The 14781-nt window shown below is 39.2% G+C and overlaps 1 pseudogene; it reads right to left on the bottom strand.

Moving 5' to 3' along the window:
• Positions 1-7088: 7088 nt before the first annotated feature.
• LOC103710425 (CBL-interacting protein kinase 6-like) lies at positions 7089-10057 on the bottom strand (annotated as a pseudogene).
• Positions 10058-14781: the final 4724 nt, after the last annotated feature.

Below are 14781 nucleotides of genomic sequence, written 5' to 3'. Positions count from 1 at the left end.
ATTGCATTTTGTATTAAATTTCTGAATTCGCTTCGCCGGCCGGTCTTGAAGGGTGTGGAGTGGAGCAGGTTGGAGTGGGGCCCACCGGCCGTGGGGACCAGCTTTGTTCCGGATGATGTCTTTGTGGAAATTATAAAATTAAATTATCTCAATTCCAATCCAAATTTAGGTCTCCTAAGGAAATGTCACATTGATAAGTGAGGTACCAATCCTAATGGGGACGAGACCTATGACTGTGAGGTGGCTCTCTCTTCTTCCTCTTCTTTTCCAACCCTAAAACAATATCTAAGTAGTGAGAGAAGTACCTGATTTACATGTTATGAACAAATCAGGACATTAATGAAATTAAGTGGATGCTATTGTGTCACCTATCTTCTATCATGATAAAAAAAATAATCTCAACAAGTTTGTGCAAATCTATCGGCCGGTCTTATCGGAAATCGTAAATCTCAAGTTTGCCTATAAAGAACTGATCTGATTATATTAGTTTTTATAACTGATTTTTTCTGTATAATACTAATTGATAAAGTTAGCTTGCTTAGGATTCGATCTCGGCACCAATCTAATAACGATAAAAGTAGAATTACTATAGTCGAGCAAACAAGATAGAGGTTGGTAGGATACTCTCTGAGGTGGGCATGATAATAGGTTAAATGTGCATTGACAAGTCTAACCTCTTGCAAGCTATGAATTCTCTTGGGGTTTGGATTTGCAAGCAAATGTTCTGGAAAAAATTATATTGCTCTAAGTTCCATCTTCTTATAGTAAAAATTATAATTTAGGAATAAATCTACCAACAAATATGTAAATGATTGACAGATAATGAAAACTTTGCAACTTAGGTTGACAAACTTGTACATGTATATCAAGTTTCTAATTCCAGTATTTGGAATCTTGTTTTTTTTTTTTTCAGATTACCACAAGGAAGAGTTCAATGTACATGCTTCTAGACAAGTGATGTAGACTATCGATTGGGGCATCGATGCTAATACAAAATCATAGATGTAAGGTTATTTAGTGCCTGCAATATGCTCTCGGTGAGAGAATATCATATTTATTCTTTTCTTTAATAATAGATCTAAGGTTATTTAGTATGTGCGGTATTCATATTTATTATTATTATTATTTGAATTGAAGAGAAGTGGTAACCCCCACTCAAATTTGTTAGAAAAGAAAAGGCTTATAACTCACTTAGAATATTACAAGTGAAATGAGCAGCAACAAGAAAAATGACCATCATGAAGCCCAGTCCAAAGTTTAACAACAGGGCAATGTTCTGGAGTAGTCATTTTCTTAGCTTGCTAAATATCTCTCTAGATTACTTGTGCAAATGACATATCCATCTGTATAACTTTGCACCAAAACAAATAATGTACAGTTCTCTTTTCAAGGAAAAGGCTGCTGCTATTAATTAACATACATAACCATGTTTTGGGTCTTTAGTTTCCTCTAACAAATCTATGACAATTTTCTTGCCAATACTTCAGTTCAATACATTCCAGATAATTCACGATATCTCATATATAATTTGTTATGCTCCACCATATAGAATTGAAATCAATATTTCAGTTTACCAAGCCAAGGCATATTCAAGGCCACAAAATGTTTATATTTTCATGAGCAATTCCTAGGATCTCAATCCATCAAATACTTCCTGGCATTATTTCCTAAGCCAATAACTTAATCGTCGATCCATCCTTGTGAATGTCAATGTTAGTCCAGCATTCTCTTGATGAAACACTTCCATGCAAGAGGGTTTTGATAGCTTGTGAAGTATTTCTAATGCAAATTCCTCAACAAAATGTTTTTTATTTTTATTTTTTTGCAAAAAGAACCGCAACGAGACTCCTAATTATATTCACAATCCCTCAGTCATTATTTTTCTCTAAACACATAATTAATCAAGTAAAGAAAAAACTACTTGCAATCTTACAATGTTGCAGATCCAGGAAAAGAAATTTTCTTGCATCAAGCCACCTATAATCCTTTGTTTTGCGAAAACTAGTGTAGCAAATTATGGTGAGAACCACAACTTCCAAAGCTTTAGATTTCTCTCTAATCGAGACCTGCCGCATACACCAAATAATGCCACAGTCCCCACGTCCCAATGTCATCCATCAAAGACTCCAAGAGTGTTCACCTGCAGCTACCTTCCTCACCAACATTACTTCAAGACCATGCATTGCTCACACCATGTTTCTTAATTTCATTGTGCCTCTCACCCAACTTAATTATGACACTCAGTCCCCCCCCCTAAAAATTATTGATCAAAAGACCTTGCTAGGTTAACTCATCTCCATCAAGATATATAGTACCCCTCCAATCCTAGTTATCATGTTCAAAACTGGTTATCTTCACTCTTCAGGCAAAAATCACTATACTTCACACATAAGTGAGCTAAGTTACAACGTTGATGGCTTGTTTTTCTTGATTCTATTCTATTATTAACACAAAAAGCCGGTGAATCAACACCACAGTATGGGTTTCACTTAATTGTAGAAGTGTGTCACTTTGGGGTCATTTACGTACTTGGCGTTGTGCCAAAAAAAAAAAGAAAAAAAAATTACATCCAAGCGTGGGTGCCTGCATGCCCGTATTATAATGCCACGGTCCCCCCTTGTTGTAATCTTGGGAGATTTTGGAGTTGGTCCAAAGCCAATGCAAAACAAAACCTAAGCTCGTGCTTCCATAAAGCCAGGGTTCATATTATATCTTTTGCATTAAAGAACGGTTCATCTACTTTCACGGCATCAACCATTGTCCATTGAATTCTATAACAATTGCTTTGAGATATGTTCGACGGATGGAAGAAAGAGATTGGAGTACTTTGAGAGATGATGTATATAATATGCAATTCAATGGTTGACAAAATGCGAAAGATATAGCCCGAACCTAAAGCAGTGGTAATTTATTTTTTCTAATTTTTTTTTGGGTACATTCGTCCATGGGATTCTTTAAAAAGCATCAGTGCTTATGGTAATGGATTTATCTAATGAAGAGACACTGATAGATCACCTTTACCAAGGAAAAAGCATGAATAGGGAGGTCCAGGATTCGAGAGAAATATAGTTAGGTATCAAAGCTTTTTGTTAATATATGCCTTCTCTTTGGAATGCATTGATTAGACTCGCGGAAGGGACTATTTCTCATTGAACCTTTTGTCTAGATTTGTAGCATTGCTGCCGACGATATGCGTGGTTAGACCAAGAATTCCGTCCAAGGGACCATGTCACTAGAAAAAAACAAGGCGCTTCTTGGTCACTGACTCAAAGTCAGAGTTCAGAAGTCATGGGGTCATGGAATGCCATGCACCCCTTCCCAAAACTCAGCTGACCGTACCAGGAGAGGGAAGGCATCAGTTTGCTCTTGCTACGCTGCAAGGACATTTCATTGTGCCTCCGAGTAAAGTTTAGATTTATAGATACCCTTAACTTTTATTTGCACATAATTGTCGGACCCTTCTACAGGTTTTTGGTTAGACCGGATCCATCGCTCAGCTCTTGGACCAGCCCAACCATAAAACGACACCCACAAAAATCGGATATTTATGCATCTTGCTTCATGGTTCGATTGACTCATCGGAGATCTGATCTAATTAAAAATTATAGCTACTGCTGACCGCGTAGAGAATCCTAAGCTATGTTTTTATTTTTTTCACTTATAGTTAAATAACAATAGTTAAATCGAATGACAAAATACCTTTTATTTGAGATGTTTTTGACAATTCCATGGTAGGGTTGAGTAACTTTATCAATCAAAGAATCATTTCCTAAAAAACTTTAATTAAAATTTCAATATGGTGCGATCAAGACCCTTAAACTTTGGATTGCTAGATATTATATTTGGATTTTTAAGGTAAAAGGGTATAACTCGTTTGTGATGCCCATTAGTGGGATGGGCTAATAACTCTAGTATGTGAATCTCTAAGCCATTCCTTCAATATTTTTCAAAGAATAACAATCGGAGAGTGTGTTTTAATTATTTAAGTCAAAGATTATTTTGTAATTTGTTTGCTTTTTCTGCACCTCTTTAACTCTTTACTAGTAGTGTATATATATATATATATATATATATATATATATATATATAAGCTATCATAATTTTAGATCTCAATTTCTTTTCATTATCGGTTTGTGATTTTGTGGATCGATGATTACTAGAAATCAAGTTTTTGGACCATTTTGTTGTCCATGCTTTATAAGACTTGCTGATCCACCTACTAGATAGAAGGTAGGGTCGCCACCCATCATCCAACCCATCCTAAAAAATCAAAATTATTTCTAATGATGAGAGGAACTGTTTTTCTCCAAGATGATTTGTTAACAAATACGGGTGATCCCTTCAGATGGTTCCTGTAACAACCCAAGACCTCACCTCAAATAGCTAGCCGGAAGGTATTATTTGGATTTTTTGATCCAGTATAAGCACTCAAGATCTACTTAGCGAATACCAGATGTGAGACTAAACACACGCTCGCACGGATTCTCACAGTTCCAAATGGTCCCCATGAACTATGCCCTCATCATGCTCATGCGAATTGGCCTGCCTCCCATTCATATATGAGGGCATGATTCATGGGGGCCACTGGATCTCTGGTGACACCCATCCATACCATGAGACAAACCTAAGTAGAGAGCTAAAATAACAGTATTCCAGCTGGTGCACGAGTCTTCTTCCAAGTGAGATTAAACTATCATCTCCATATGGTACAACTTCTCTCAATGTCTATGTCATTTTGTGATTGAAATGGGGATTCTCTCATCCACCTGAGGAATTCTCTCATTATCGGGCCAGTCAACTGAAGGATAAGATCAAATCTCTCTACTTTTCATGTCGGAGAGTTGATAGACCAAAAAAAAAAACCCTCCCTATGCATCCAAGCTTTGTAAGTGACTCTTTTTCTAATGTTTTTTGTTTTTTTTTTGACCTCTCTTTCCCATGCAAGCATGCATGAGCTTCTTAGTTAAAGGGAGTGGACCCCGCCATGTTGCATTGCCCGAAGGACGCCGATGGATGCGCCGGTGCGTGGATTGGCTGCTGGAATCATAAATGACGCTTCCAAGACCGATTCATCTCGCAGGCTCTGAGAGGAGCTGATGGTTCGTCGAAGGACGGGGAATGGAATGCGATGTCCAGCCAGAAGGATCACCAAAAGAGTAGTATCCAATTCCATGTCTCAACATGTCCTCCATCAAGGTGACATGACCTTCTGGCCACTTGTTTAAGGGAGAGAGAGCAAAACATAAGTTCTATGAGTCAAAGAGAAGACCATGTCTTAGAATTTAAAACATGAACTGTGATAAAGAAGCCTCTTAGCTTCTTTCATCTCTCGTTTATCCACTCTTTGCGGATATTTTCACCTTGTAAATGTTCTTCACTGTAAACTCCACCCTATTCTTCCTCCATTATTTCTCAAAAAAAAAAAAAATGGCACATAATATTTCTTCTCAATAGAAGAGTTTTTTTTGGTATACTTCTCAAAAATCTGTCTTTTGTGGCACTTTAACCATCTGCTCCCACCTTTGAAGTATATAACCATTAGCTAGCATGAAGAATAATGAGTTCTGAAAATAAGAGAAATGATTTGATGAAATGATTTGGACTCCACCAGTTCTGCTCCGTATCCCATCCCATCAGTACCTTCTCAGATAGGTATAGGAGAGTACGTAATCGATTAGCCCAATTACCGTAGCCTTAGAATGAGAGTAACTGCGTCAGATTACTACTCCCTCTCCCTTTATATAACACATGCAGTAATCACTAAATACTCGGGTTAGGACCTTCTTGAATGGGTGGAAGCTGACGGCAGAACTTGCTTAACTGAATATATAGAATTGGGATCTCTCTCGCATGCAAATCTTTCTATAGAAAAACCCTCGAAACTTCTATATTTGTTGGTACAAGCAGCAGAATTGGGATGACAATTATTTTGAATAAAAAAATAGTAGAATAAAAATAAGAATGTTTAGAGGAATAAAAATAAGAATGTTTAGACACAAAAAGAAAGAACAAATGGTGGAAAGAGAAACAAATGCTTAATTAAGAAAATTTAAAGCTGAGGATTTTATCATTGGATCTTTGAGAGAGAGTCCTAGTTCTATCATTTTCTTTAATTCCATACTAAAAAAATTAAAGACTTGTTTTTATTGCATGCCATAAGATAATGAAGTGAAACGTCATGAACTTGAAAAATTACGTAAAATAGAAGTGCCCGGTTCTATGAACTTAGATGTTTAGGGGTTCTTTAGAAAATATCTTTTTCCATAAAATTATAACTAATAATTCTTACAAGAAGTAAAAATATTTCGGATGTTACGTTGCATCCAAAGGCACTTTCATCTACAAAACATTAACTGTTGTACCCTTTCACTTTTTTTTTTCCCTCCCTCGGATAAGATGGCTTGCGCTAGTTTTCAAGTTTTCTAGCATTCAATTAGCCTCATCCTTTGTCTATGACGGACGTTAATGTTTCTTTTGAAACTTTACAAATATCCAAAAACTTGTGATACATAGGCCCAATGAAGGCTATTCATGGCCTTTCTTTCTTCATCCTTTACAACCTTCCATGGGCTGAATCTTTCATGATCATTACATCGAGCGGCCCAAATAATGCTTTAAACATTACATCCAAAAATATTACCATTCTAAACTGATAGACCCTGTGCAGTCTAATAGAACTAGGCCTCTCATCCAGAAATATTAGCCAGGACTCAATCCCAAAAAGCCTAATGTAGTGATCCCAATCTTTTTGCCTATTTGCTGAACTCAAGGGATCTCTGCATGACCCTAAATAGGCTTAGTTTCTAAACCATAGCAATCCGGAAGGCATCTACTTTGTTTGCTCTAATTGACACACAATGTAACCTGGTCCAGTATGGGTAGGATCATGCGTCTAATTGTATTTTAACTCCACAATGGGGTCTGCTACATCAATGGCAAATGACTCTAAGAGCCTGGCTAGGCTGAGGTCCAGAATGAGAAGAAAATATGGTCTGCATGGGAAAAGGCTGTTAACAGGCCAGCCCACATGGCGGACCCCTTACTAAACAAGCTACCTTTGGGCCCAGCCTATTTAACATTTTAATTTGTGCAGCCCAAAATTGACCCTGGCCGTCACCCCGGAATATCTAGAGCAGTCGTCTTGGGATCTACCGTAGACCTGGGATGAAATGAAGTCACCTAATAATTTCACCCTGGAGTGAAATGAATCCATCTGGGATGATTTCACCCTAAATCCACAACGAATTGGGTCTGCCTAATAAATAATTAGCCATCGTCTTGGGCTAAGGTGAAGTCTCAGTTCAACCATGCCCCCCACCCAGGGAAGAACAGAATGAAACATGGTGATGATCTAAGAGAGTCATATTTCCAAACAGGAACTTCACTACAATGGGAGCCACGTTATGCTTCTATACACCATGCCGTCTTTATCGCCAATCTTCAAAGAGACAGCCAGGATCCGTTGCATCACTTTCATGTTGCTCGTGGAAAGATACTATAGAGATCCTGCTCTCTGCTGCCTCAGAAATTATAAAGATTAAAGCAGCACCTAAATAATGACCTTTCCATTAAAAAAAAAACTAAATAATGACCAGTGGAAACATATCCTTTTGCTCTGGTATTTAATATTAAAATCCACAGAGATGTAGCCATGAACTTATACAAGCAGAAGCTTGGTAAATAATCAAAGTAGAACTCCACTTTCCCCGACAGAGCAGAGAGACATGGCATGGCGAGTAAACAAATGTCCAACCAAAGCCGGTTCATTTGGTTTTGGAGTGCTGGCATGAGTTGCTGGCCCTTTGTCGTAGGTCGTACAAACAGCTTGACGAGCTTATGCAACCATACGAAACCCTCGGAGACTTGGCCACCACCAAGTCTTCGAATGTCTGTCTAATTTCACAGAGGAGCAATATGCTTCTTTATGTCGATCTCAGACCGGTGACTCAACTTGCATGACAAGCCATGCTTTATTTCTGCCAATCTTGCTAACCTCAATAATGCCTTGGCATTGTCCTACCACAATCCTCTGCTGCTACTAGAAAACACAATGGACTTATTTGGTTCGTTAAAATATTTTTTTAAAAAAACTAATGTTTGAATATATAATATTTTTTTAAAAAAAATTGCATGTTTAGTAGACCATGAAAAAAATAATTCATTTCAAAATAATTTATATTTTATTGAGCTATTTTATAAAAAAATTTATATAAAATATTTACATATTCTTAATAAAAAACAAGATCAAGATACTTAAAAAAGCAACTAAATAGGAAAAGACGTCACCGCGGTGAGGTAACAACAACCCCAAGAGACTAAAAAGCGGGAAAAAAAAAAGTTCGGTGAAATATCGAAAGAATTGTCTCGAATATCGACCGTTGATAGGATGGACAACGGATTTTGATCAGGCGGCTGTGGTGGCCTGGGAGTCCGAGGCGGCCAAGGCGATGTCCTTCAGGGCGGGGCGGAGCTCGTTGCTGCAGAAGCTCCGGTACTCGAGGGTATCGCCGGCGTCCTTTCGAACGTCCACCACTGGCACCGACGGCGCCACCGCGAAGATATCCGCCGCCACCGCCAGCCTTCCCTTCCTCCCAAACTCCTCCCCCTCCAGTTGCACACCCGTCGCCCCGCTCTTCGTAACCCGATAGCGCCCCGCCGCCCGCGCCGCCACCCCCTCTAACCGCGAGATCACCCCACTCGCCGGCTCCCTCGTCGCGATCCGCATCCTCTCCTTTCTCCTGCCACCGCCCTGCTCGAAGAGCGGCGACAGATCCAACCCCTCCGAGAGCGAGATCAGATGGAACGCGTTCAGCCTCTCAGGCTCCTCCTTACCCTTCTCCTCCCACGAAGACAACGACGCCGGCGCGGCTACGGTACTCGGAATCCGCGATTTCTTGAACCAAGGCATGTCGACCAGCTTAGACACCGTGATCCGGCGGTTGGGGTTCGGATCGAGGAGCTTGGTGACGACCCGGCGGGCGTCCGACGAGAACCACGGCGGGCAGCAGAAGTCCCCACGGAGGATCTTCTTGTAATGGCGGCGAGGTTATCGTCCTGGAAGGGGAGGTATCCGGCGATAAGAACGAAGAGGATGACCCCGCAGGACCAGAGATCGGCCTTGGCGCCGTCGTAGCCCTTCTTTCCAATCACCTCCGGTGCAACGTACGCCGGCGTGCCGCAGGTAGTGTGGAGGAGGCCGTCGGGGTGGACGTCATTGGCGAAGGCGCTGAGGCCGAAGTCGGCGACCTTAAGATTGCCGGCGTCGTCGAGGAGAAGGTTCTCGGGCATGAGGTCCCGGTGGAAGACGCCGCGGCCGTGGCAGAAGTCGACGGCGGAGATGAGCTGCCTGAAGTAGTGGCGGGCGGCCTCCTCCCACAGGCGGCCGGCGCGGGCGATCCGGGAGAAGAGCTCGCCGCCGCGGACAAGCTCCATGGCGAAAAAGATCTTGGACCGGGTGGCCATTACCTCGTGGAGCTCCACGATGTTGGGGTGGTCACCATCTTCATCACCGAGATCTCGCGCTTCACCTGCTCCATCATCCCCATCCGGATCACCTTCTCCTTCCTCACCACCTTCATTGCCACGCTCTTCCCGGTCAGGAGATTCCGGGCGAGGTAAACCTTCGAGAAGGTCCCTTGACCGATCACCCGGCCGAGCTCGTAACGTCCGTGAAGAACGCACTTCCTGTCCGCCGCCGCCTCCTCCTCCTCCATCATGAGACCGCTTTCCTTGTACCCCTTTTTCCTTAGTTTTCTCTTTGTTAAAGAAGGAAGAGGGAGAGAGAGGGCTACCCGTCTTCAACGTGCTTGCGGTGGCAACACCGGCCGCCGTGCTTCGTCCGCTCCCCGGCGAGATCAGGACTCGATCTCCTCATCGTGCTGCATTCCCTGTAAGGCGGCGGATCGGAGGAGGCAAGCTGGAGCGGCGCAGAGAAGAAATTAGGGTTTCAAGGCGGCGGCGAGAGAGAGAGAACAGGAGCCTGCGGCTTTTTTTTCCTTGTAGGAGAAGGGATGGATATCTGAGGCGACTCCACGTCTATTTTCCCTGGCGTTTATATCGGCAGATTACGCACATCAGTATGGCGGTTTTGATATGCTTGCGTCTGGTATTGAAATCCACGACCGTTGAATTAAGATCCAACGGATGCATTTCTTGGTCTAATTAATTTTCGCGCTGGCCTATCGATCCCTCATTGGGTTAGTGATGAGGAGGATGCGGTGGAGATTTGCAATAATTAATTTTATCTTTATTAATTAATTAATTATGATTTAATTTATTAGTTAATTAATTTTGTATAAATAGTTAATTTAAAAAATAGTGAATACAAATAGAAATAGAAACGGTGCCATAGTTTTGTTTGGAAAAAAAAAAAAAAAGAAACCCACCTAGACTCCATACATTCTTCCTAGTCATAATGGATGGATAATTCGTTTTTTTCATTCATCCTTCCAACCTCATCCATCATCCCTCTCACAACCCCAACTAAACACAGGATTGGTGTTACTAATATTTGGATCACGGATTCTATATAATTTGTTTGTGTAAAAAAATTATATTCTATATTTTGATATTTTTATTTATCAAAAATATTAAAAATATATTTAATTGTTGTATTTTCACCTACACTCCTATTTGTTAGTTATTTTAGAGGTAATACATAGGAATGCATAAACCAGATGCTAAAAGCATAATATATATACAATATTATGGAAGGAAGAAGTGAACATTCTAGATATCCAAGTTCAAGAGGTAGGGGTTGTATCTTTCGTGTGAAAGAAAGATTCATTTTTCTTTATGCAAATCCACCATTTGATCGTGCAATGGTTGCTTTGAGATTTATGCAATCAAATGATTGAAGGAGTTCAAGGTGCTTCGAGATTTATACATAATGCAATCCAATAATCGATATCGCAAAAATAGACCAATCATTTTTTCGTAAAAAAGATACAACTTGAATTCAAGTTCAAGCATCGATTAGATGGGCATGCCAACAAGCAAGCCCTAATTTGCTTTCCGTTATTTAAATAATGGCAGATATATCATCCATTACATAAAAAAATTAATGTTCATTATATTACAAACTAATATTTAATACGAAGTCTAGTTATATTTAGAAATATTTATGACAATTGGTAAAAATAATATTTTATTTTATTTTTTTGCAAAAAATTATTTAGTAGCAGTGATTTAAGTAAATAAGATTCTTTTTTTATTATTTTTTCTAGTATTATGCAGGTGCAATCCACGTATTTTAAATTTAAAAGATGGATGAAAGAGATGTTTGGAATGCTTTGGGAGCAATAGGAGATAAAAGGATTCCACTCTATAAAAGAGAAATATCATACGCTTGAAATTGAATTTAGAAATGACCTTGAAGCAGAGAAGTTCTCATTGTAACATTAAGATTAATATTTATATAATAACAAATAACAGCTGCTAAAATAATCATAGATTTTGATAGGCGAGTGCAATTTCAAGCAAATTATTTGCTGGAGCTTATGAGAGCATTATGAATAATAAATAATAGAGCCCAAAATAACTATATAATTATAAATTAATTATGCGCTACTTAAATGTTCATTCAGACAACAATTTATTTCGTATTACGTAATTAACAAAAAAAATAAGTTCATAATCAATAAAAGTTGACCTCCTGACAGTTTTTTTTTTATGTTTTGGCCTCGATATAATAAACCTTATGGTATTGTTGGAATGGTTAGGGGAGTGATCTCAATAGAAAGCTCAGGAGAAAACTGTTCTTGCAATAGCTCAAAATTCCAGGAGTATTGGTTAGTAATAACATCGGAAAGACACATATATCTCGAGCTAATGAAGACATTAATAGGAATATGAGAACTTGGACTTCTCTGAAACCACTTTGGCCCATGGTGATTTGTATTGAAAGACAAGTCTGGACCCATTTGAGAAGCACTAGATAAAAATTCTTACAACTTGATTTTTTTTTTAAAAAAAAAAAAAGTGGATGCACCATTTACTTTAATAAGTAGGTAGAAGAAATTACATGCTCAATTTGGACCCATTTAGACCTGATTCAAATGCATTGATAAAGGAAAAATTTTTATTGCCAGCTTTAAAAGATCGACATGTCATATAGTTTAATCAGTTGTGCAATATAAAACAATTTCAGCCTGGCCCAATTGGGGCAGCCTAAGGGATGGTACCATTAGCTGTGCAGCCCATTTAAGCCCATGGAAAGAACCATGAAAACAAAAAGAGACAGGCCGGTTGGCCCGCCCAGCTGTAGTCTTCTAAGGGTCCCAGCTTAAGTCTCAGCCTGTGGTAGCATTGGTCTACAGGGGGGAAAAAATTTATGGAAATTCTTGAATTTAACAGAAAATCCAGCCCAATCTTGCTATATTACCTAAATAAACTCTCGACAATTTTTTCTTCGATAACTCTCGAATTCTGATAACTAATGTTCGATAACGATTTTGAGAGGATGCATTTTGTAGTATTCCATTTTTCTCATATGGTTATAATAGGTAAAATGGGCGTTGAAATCTTAGTTTCTCCCACCCATTCATCGAATTATCCTCCTAAATCTTGGACTCCAAAAACCTCTCATGGATTACCGACAACAACCAGGTTTGGTCTTCTAACAAAGCTGATGCGAGGCAACTGGGAGACATGATTAGCTATGTACTTCTAGTAACGTAACAACCCTTCGATTCACCTATGCCTGGCCATGACCAACCATGTCATGTCAATTGAAGACATGATTAGCTAAGCAAAATTAAGGTGGGCTAGAGTCACCAAAAAAATAACATTCAGATCTCACTTTTATCAGTGTTTGGGGTATTTAAGGGGCCTTGCAAAAAAAAAGAGGGCCGTCCCTGCATGCGTAGCCAATTGCTTGCCAGCCTCTTCTATAACTTTTCTATGAAAAAAAAAATGATCAATGGTGTTATCAAGATCTCCATGCCAATGCAAATCGTATCAGAACTGTTTATTCTTCTAAACAAACAAGCATAAGTTGTCAATGAGTATGGACCTAAGGGACCGAGGAATCGCTGAGTATGGACCTAAGCATAAGTTGCATCGAGTACTAATACAGTATCCAAGATCTATTTAGCACATAGCTGATATAGGACTAGGTATACGACCGTATAATCCTCACAGCCTATACATGTCAAAAAATACAGTTGTTACATTTAACATTGATTCTAGAGGTAAAAGCCTTGTGAAATGAGTGATCCTTTTTGTACCAAAAAGAAAAACAAAAAGGAAGTGATGCTCCATGCATAACACAGGCTTCCCAGGCACCTCATGCTAGCTATGCACACTTTGAGTTTATTTGGTTGATTGGGCTTAAAATTCTATGAGACTCTTGGGTTAGACCAATACCAGCAAATTCATAAAATTATAGATTGGGCAATGTCTATATTCATAAACACCCAGAAGTAACTTTGGAGTGAATCAACCTAATTCTTATAGAAAAACAAAATCTGTTGAGCCTGCCCACTCCAAAATTATCTATGGATACTTATGAATATAAATCTACCCCAACTTATAATCTTATGATTTTCAGTTCAATCATCTAAATAGAATTTTTGATTTTCAAATACCCATCACCAAGCATTTGTGGAGCTGATGTAATGGCCTATGACCTAACACTAATTTTACACACACACACACACATATCATCCATCACTATTATTCTCATCCTTATCTTTAGTTAGGTTTGGTATGCCTGAGACTTTTGTTGTTGCAGTATTAGGGTTCGCCAAGAACTCCCTATTCTATTATTTAATAAATTTATGACTAAATCACACTGCTACAAGCCCTCACGTCCTGCAACCCAACGACTAGCCAAATGATAGTCAATTAAGATGTAATCCTTCACTAAGATTCCGAGCTGTGTTACCCTTCAGAAAAAAAAAACAAAAAAAACCTAGCTGTGTTTGAGATATTTATTAACAACGTTGCCAAGGCCTTGGTAAAACTCAGTTTGGTATCTTAGCAAATACTTAAAAGAAGACCAAGGAAGCCACGAAACAGCTGGAGTCAAGCGACCGTTCTGGTGAAAGACGATTTGGACTGCTACCTAAAAGACAAAGCCGACGTCGGTTTGACGGCAGCCAACATGACGTCGCCGATGACGCCGTCTCGCTTGGCCTCAGCTCGTCCACATCTTGTATGCGTCACGAAGGACGTCTTACATGTCAAGTCACGCGGTCGGTTGCTGACGGTTGACCGACGTGGCCGTGTGAACTCGGCTTGCGTCTCCGACAAGCTTTAATTAACCCTGGGCCTATCCTTAATCGGTTTTGGCCCCTTCATTTTCTTATTCACAAGGTTTCACTTGGCTCGCGAGCTAGAGCTTGATGACAGAAAAATCATGGAATTAAATGTGAGATGAGCTATGTCAGTCTCGTTAGCTATAAGGGCATGAAAAAAAAGAGAGAAATAAGTATGGTTAACGAAAAAATAATGAGATGTCTCTTGTTTGGTTAGAGTTTTCAAATAAAAGAGACGGAAATGTTGTATTCTAATAAAAATATAATTTTTTTTATGAGAAAGACTTTTTCTTGAGTCAGAAATTACTCCATTTTTATCTTTTTCCAAAAGACTCTTCAGCATTAAAGAGACATTAAAGACCTAATTTTTATTAAGGATATAATAAGAATTGCACAACTTTTCTAGAAAAGTGGATGGTCAACCAAATGTGGTCGACCAAACATACCAAAAGTATTTTTCTATATATTTTCTTTTCAAAAATCTATTTCTTAGAAATCATATTTCTATGAGGGAAAATCCTTT

The sequence above is a fragment of the Phoenix dactylifera genome, chromosome 11, assembly GCF_051530095.1.
Source record: "Phoenix dactylifera cultivar Ajwa chromosome 11, Ajwa_hap1_PhDact_Kaust_v1.1, whole genome shotgun sequence".
NCBI lineage: Eukaryota > Viridiplantae > Streptophyta > Magnoliopsida > Arecales > Arecaceae > Phoenix > Phoenix dactylifera.
The sequence above is the reverse complement of the archived record's forward strand: the minus strand, read 5'-3'. Positions and strand labels throughout refer to the sequence as shown.